Source organism: Mus pahari, chromosome 14, assembly GCF_900095145.1.
Source record: "Mus pahari chromosome 14, PAHARI_EIJ_v1.1, whole genome shotgun sequence".
Lineage (NCBI taxonomy): Eukaryota > Metazoa > Chordata > Mammalia > Rodentia > Muridae > Mus > Mus pahari.
Window position 1 is genome coordinate 42270361 of NC_034603.1, and position 7010 is coordinate 42277370.

General features: G+C 47.0%; 1 protein-coding gene across 4 annotated transcripts in view; it reads right to left on the reverse strand.

The window, feature by feature from the left end:
- Positions 1-7010, reverse strand: part of Rap1gap2 (RAP1 GTPase activating protein 2) — a 204300-nt gene that overhangs the window by 144062 nt on the left and 53228 nt on the right. The gene's annotated exons all lie outside the window — the stretch shown is intronic.

The window sequence follows — 7010 nt, forward strand, 5'->3', positions numbered from 1 at the left end:
CCCTTCCTCCCTCCCCTCTCCCCCTCCCTCCCTCCCTCTCTCCCTCCCTTGCAGATTTCCTGGTTTTTGCTAAGCTGTGTGACTGATTTTTTTTTTTCCCCACACTGGGAACATTTGAATGAAATTCTTTGGAGTACCCAGATTCTGATGAACGTTAGACCGCGCTTTTTTAGCATGGAGGTTTCCCAGGGATCGTTCCAGGAAACAAAGAGCTCATTTGGCCAAGTGACCTACAGTTTCCTCCCAGGGTCCCCTGGCCCCCCATCTTAGTCGTCACAAAACTCTCAGTGGCTGCTACCTGTTAAGCCCTTTGCAACCACAGAAGTCTCCAGGGCTGAAGCAAGTCTCAGAGAGGCTGTCTCTCCATAATATTAGTAACATTGCTTAGCAACAACACCCTTCGAAGCAAGAACCGGCAGACTCTCCAAAAACCTTCTCTGCCTGGCTCTACAAAGAACGGAGTGAATTTTAAGACATGTATTATTTATATACTATCTCACATGCCCAGTCACAGTCTGGGCTTGACTGTCTGGGAGATGAAGAATTATACCGATGTGACTTTGTGTTTGTTTGCTTGCTGTTACTGTAACGACCTTGGTTACACAGTTCTTTTAAATGCCTTATGGTGTTGTCCTTTTCAAAGGCAATCTCACATAACCTTTCCGTGGCAACTCAAAACCATTTGTATCACTATCAGCTTCTATGGTAATACAGCTAGCTAGGTGCAGTTGTGGGCAGACAGCCATTGAGGTGAATGGCCATTTGGCCCTACATTTAGTGGGCCCCAGATAACGTTTAAGATACGACAGCCTGAGAATCAACAGACCCCCCACATACAGAGAGATCTGAAGTGAGATTAGAAACATGCCTCTGGTTTTTACTAGCTGCATATCTCAGGCTAAGAACTAATTCTGTGCCTCCATCTCTTCATCCCCACGAACAAATGAAGGTTGCCACAAGTCCATCCTAAGACTATGACAAGAATTCAGGGATCATGACAGAAGTCTCATAAAGACTTATATGAAAATGTGTAAAGCAAATTTTATTCCAAATAGTCAAGTCTGAAAATGGCAAATGTATCAATCAATAAACATTGATACATCCACCCAGTGAAATGTCACTCAGTAACACAAAGGAACAAAAGCCCAATAGGTGTGACTGCTTGGGTTCAAAACCATCAGGCTAGGTACAAAAGATGCATACCCTTCGTGGTTCCGTTCATAAGAAAATTTAAAACGCCGGGCAATGGTGGTGCACACCTTTAATCCCAGCACTGTGGAGGCAGAAGTAAGTGGATCTCTGTGAGTTTGAGGCCAGCCTGGTCTACAGAGTGAGTTCCAGGACAGCCAAGGCCACACAAAGAAACTCTGTCTCAAAAAAACCGATGATGATGATGATGATGATGATGATGATGATGATGATGATGCAGCAATTACATCATTTCTCCCTTTCCTCCTTCCAAACCCTCTCAAGGACCACTCTCCTTTTGCCTTATTTCAGATCCATGGCTTCTTATTAATTATTGTTACTGGTGCGTGTGCATGTGCGCGTGCGTGCATGTGTATGTCCCTAAACATATGAATACAATCTGCTCAGTTTGTACAGTGTTACTTGTGTAAGTGTATGTTTTCAGGGCTGACCATTTGGTATTACAAAAACAACTGGTGTGTTCTCCCCTGGGGAAGACACTTTCCCCAGCTCTCAGAACTCCTTAATTGCCTGTGGGTCTTTGTGTAGGGCTGAAGCCTGCTGGCATCCTCTTTGCCCACTGGCATGTTTCCACAGGCATGACGGTGTCACTTTATAGGTGTAACTTCTGAGTTTTCTAGGAGCATCTCCTAACAGTAACATTCCTTGTTCCTCTGACTCTGACAGTTGTACTGAGCCCTGCCCCCTGAGCCTTAGGTGCAGCAGTTGTACTGTGGCTGTATCTGTTGGGAGTGGACTCCACAATGCCACACTTTGACTGGCTGTAGTTTCAGATCAAACTGTTCTGTATCAGGATAGGGCAAAGTGTCAGTTAGATCAAAACATGGAATTACAATCAATTTGTTCATGCTCCTTGGGAGAGAGCAGAAGTGAATAACACTAAGCAGAGAAGTGTAGAATGAATCCAGGGATATACAAAATATAAAGGCCAGAATGATTCTGGGGAAATGGACCAAGGAGTAAAGTGCTGGCACCCAGGCATGAGGACCTGAGTTCAGATCCCCAGCACCCACGAAAAAAGCAGGGCACAGCAGTGTGAGCCCACAGCCCAGAGAATAGAGGGAGGATCCCTGGAAGCTCACTGGCAGGAAGCCTAGCTCAATCGATGAGTTCTGGGTTTATTGAGATACCCTGTTTCAAAAAAAAGTAATGTAGAAAGTAATTGAAGAAGACAGCAGACATTGACCTCTGGCCTCTACCTGATTTACATCATACACAGAGAGAGAGGAGACACACACACATTCACACACACACAGATACAAACACACACATGCACATATACATTTTTTAATTAAATAGCAGGATAGCTGAATTTGTCAGATTTCCCAGGAAGCTGAGGCAGAAGAACGGTGAATTGACACCAGACCAAGCTATGAAAGGAAAGAGAAACTGAAGACAGAAGGCTCAGAAGAGCACTGGCTGCTCTTCCAGGAGGTCTGAGCTCAATTCTTAGCTGCCTCACTTGGCAACTCTGTAAGTCCAGCGGAGAGGATCTGATGCCCTCTTCTGGTCTCTGAGGGCAGTGCATGTACATGGTGCAGATACACATTCACACAAAAGAAAAATAAATGAACCTTAAAAAAGGGTGAAGGAGAGATGGTGGGAGGAGGGAAGAAAGAAGAGGAGGAAGACGGATATGAACAGGTAATTACTGAAGTGAGGAGAGGGTCCAGGAGTTGATGGCATGACTCTGTTTGCTTTGTGTTCTGGGCAATTTCACAATTGAAAAAAAAAACAAAACAAAACAAACAAATTAAGAGCAAGGTGTAGTGACACCTGCCTTTAATCCCAGCACTAAAGAGGCAGGGACAGGTGGATCTCTGTAAATTCAAGGCCAACCTTGAACTCTACAGAGTGAGTTCCAGGACAGCCAGAGCTAAGCAGAGAGAGAGACCTTGTCCCCAAAAAAACGCCGTAGTGGGAGAAACGGCCAGTAGCTGTTATCTCAGGAACTATGACTTCCATTGTTTCCTTTGTAGCTTCCTTTGGCTCTCAACTTTCATGTAAAGACTATACATCAGTTTTTCAAATCAAACATGGCTGTGGCTAGAGGCACAGGGCTTGCCCAGTACATGCCATAAGAATGAATAAATATCAGAGTTAGATGAGAATGCACTCGGAGGCCTCTTGCTGTAATTCCCGAGTTCCTGCTGCACCAGTACTTGTCTCTACTGCTCATGCACAACCAAAGGCAGGCACCCTTCGGCTTCTGACACCACCGCATCCCTGCCCCGTAATACCTCTCTGCCTCCCTTTTGTCCTCCTGCCTGGGACATCTTTGTGACATTCAAGAACTTTAGGGAAGGCTGGCATGTGGTGACCTATGTCTCCTAAGTCGGAGCACACAGAGGACACACGCAGAAATGGGTGCAGGGCAGACGGTACAAGCCAGGATCAATCACAGTGGGACCACTAACCACCTTTGATCAAACCTTACAGCCAGACACAGGTTCTGCCAGCAAATCCACAGGCTGGTGCCACATCCATCCAGTTCCTGCTGGATTCTAGCTTATTCCCCAGAGTCTGAACTACTCTATTTCTCCACCTAATCCCTAAGAAGGTTGGGGCTGGGTGTGCCTTTCCTGGAGGAGTTGTCCCATATTCGTGGGTGGAATCAAAGCCCTTTCTGCTAAAGCACAAGTTTCCTCCCCCCGCCCCCCACGGACTCTGGACGCCAACTCACTGATGTGTTGATAGATCCTTCACACCTTGACATTAAATCCTTTTAGCCTAAAAGCTCATCTTTGGTGCTTTGCCAGTGCAGGCTGAATGGAGACCCGCTCTGAGCAGCTGCACCTTGCACTAAGTTTTCTCCCAAGCCTGTTTTCCCAGGCCCTTCAGGTTCCTCCAGCTGTCTAACCTGCGGTCACCCCTGCTGTAACCAAAGCTCTCTCCTTTTTTGTTAGCAACACTTTTCTCTCCCTTGGGGGTTAACTGCTTCTAGTTGTTTCTTCCCTGACCCTCCCCCACGTCAGAAGGAGCCCTCAGAATCTGTGCATGCTGCCTGCTTTCCTTTGACTGGGAAGCCCCACGCTCTTAGAGCCCGTCCATTCTCTGCGATACCCACTTTACACTATCACCAGACAGGTTCAAGGACTATACAAAAAAATTAAAATACCCCCTCCAAAACAGATCTGGGGTGGGGGACTAATTCAAGAGTATCTCCAGGGAAACAATAAACCACTGCTGACAGGAAAGTGGCTCTGAGGTTTCCCTTTTGGAAAAGGAGTCGGGGGAGGGGGAATCCGTTCATCAGTTTATAGCCTTCTACATTGGTAAGCTGCAGATACAGGCCAGAGGCTTCTCTTTCTGATACACCTTTCTGCTTAGGGACGGTCCTCCCAAGCAAGAAGAAAAAGGATGTGGGGAAGGGGGGCCCTGACACCTAGCCTAGGCCACAGGTATCTGTCACCTTATCTACCCAGAAAGATCACTGTGTACTCTCTCGCACACACAAGCCAGCGGCTGCCACCCCCCTCCACTCTGCTGAGCTCTGCACAAGGCCCAGCTCTGCCTTTGTATCTTTCTGCCCTATGTGACCACAGTGCCCAGGTGCCATAAGACTTGAAAGCTCTGCTTCCTACCGTCTGTCGGCCATTTGTTTGGTAGAAACCCTACAGAGAGACAGAGACAAAGACAGACAGACACACAGACGGAGACAGAGAAAGGAATGAAGAATATTTAAATCTTCCTTCCAGAGCAAGGTATAGTGGCACTCGCCAGTACTTGGAAAGCAGAGGCAAGCTGATCTTTGTGAGTTCAAGGCTACCATGATCTACATAGTGAGACCCTGTCTCAAATAAAAGTAAACAAACAACAAAAACATTTTCTCTCCAGGCACATGGGGTCACAAAGGATGGGTCCAGACACAAAAATAACAAAAGGTCTAAGGTTTCCTGAGACTCTCCTTATGAACACATTAAATCCGTGTCAGGGTTGAGAGGAGCTGGGCCAGTGATGATATTCTGCACACACTCTCCATCCAACATTTCATCAGTAGAATATTCTAAAGACAGTGCCCAGGCAAGGCCAGCAGTGACCTTCATGTGACCTCGCATCCATTATGAGAGCACGGTTCCTCAATGCTGAGGAAGCAAAACCTCTGCTTTTCATAAAGAATCAGGACCTGAGACAGCCTGAGCCTCACACTGAACCCCTGAGGCAGGAGGGCCAGTGAAGGGTACAGCCAAGCAGTCAGTCCACCATTGGGAACAAAAAAGAGACACCCAATGAAGGAACTGGGTTCAATGGAGGGGTTTTTGTTTCCTGTCTCATCTTCTGAGAGAGAGACTCACATGTCCCAGACTGGCCTCAACTGGCTACATAGCTGAAGCTGGCCTTGAACTCTTGATCCTGCTACCTCCACTTCTAAAGAGCTGGGATCACAGGCACCTGCCAGTCACTCCCTTCTGTGTCTTTGCTATGCAGTCCTGACTGGCTTGGAGCACACTCTTCTTGCCCCTCTTTCCCACAGGTTGAGATTTCAGGGGCAAGCTACAAAGTTAGCTCAGAAATAGCATGTTTCTTCTAGATTCTAGAAAGTAGGAACGTGTCTTTAAATTTTTTTATGGGGCTGGTGAGATGGCTCAGTGGGTAACAGCACCCGACTGCTCTTCCAAAGGTCCGGAGTTCAAATCCCAGCAACCACATGGTGGCTCATAACCATCCGTAACAAGATCTGACTCCCTCTTCTGGAGTGTCTGAAGACAGCTACAGTGTACTTACATATAATAAATAAATAAATCTTTTTTTTAAAAAACTTATTTATTTATTTATTTATTTATTTATTTATTTTTGGCAAAATAGAACACTAAGGGTCTGTCTCAATGTTGTTAAGAGTGTTACTTAGCATGCTGGAAGCCCTGGGTTCTATCCCCAGCACAGAGGAAGGAAGGAAATGGGGGAACTAATTTGTTTCTCAGTCACAAGTGGCAGGCCAAATCTGCTTCTTGTCCAGGCAGGTGGTAACCAGCTGGGTGACGTGGGTCTCTTCTCCTTATGAGGAAATGAGAAGTCACTGAAACAACCCAGGGTTGGGGGGGGGGGGTAAACCAGACGGCACATATGGGACGGCTCTGCACAGAGTGCTCACTGACCTCCTGACCTTCACGGACAGGGAAATGAGAGGTTAGACCTTTACTGGCCAGGATTTTTGTCAATTTGAAACAAACTCTAGTCACCTGGGAAGAGAGAACCTCAACTGAGAAAAATGTCAGCTTGTTTCTGTCCGCTTCTGTCTGTCTGTCCGTCTGTAGGCAAGTCTGCAGGGTATTTCTTGATTCATGGTTGATATGGGAGGGCCTGGGCCACTCTGGTTGGTGTCACCCCAGGGCAGGTGGTCCTGGGTGGTATAGGAAAGCAGGCTGAGCAAGCCACAAGGCACTAGCCAGTGAGCAGTACTCCCTCACAGCTCTGATTCAGTTCCTGCCCTGCGCACCTGCTCTGCCTTCCAGCCAGCATAGACTCGAACCTGTGAGATGTAATAAACTCTTTCCTCCCCAGGTTTGTTTTTTTGTTTTTTTTTTTAAGATTTGGGGGTGCAGGGGGCATTGGAGAGATGGCTCAGCAATTAAGAGCACTGACTGCTCTTCCAGAGGTCCTGAGGTCAAGTCCCAGCAACCACATGGTGGCTCACAACCATCTGTAATGGGATGCAATGCACCTTTCAGGTGTGCCTAAAGCGAAGGCTACAGTGTACTCAAACAAATCTAAAAAAAAAAAAAAAGGCCAGGCGTGGTGGCGCATGCTTTAATCCCAGCACTTGGGAGGCAGAGGCAGGTGGATTTCTGAGTTCAAGGCCA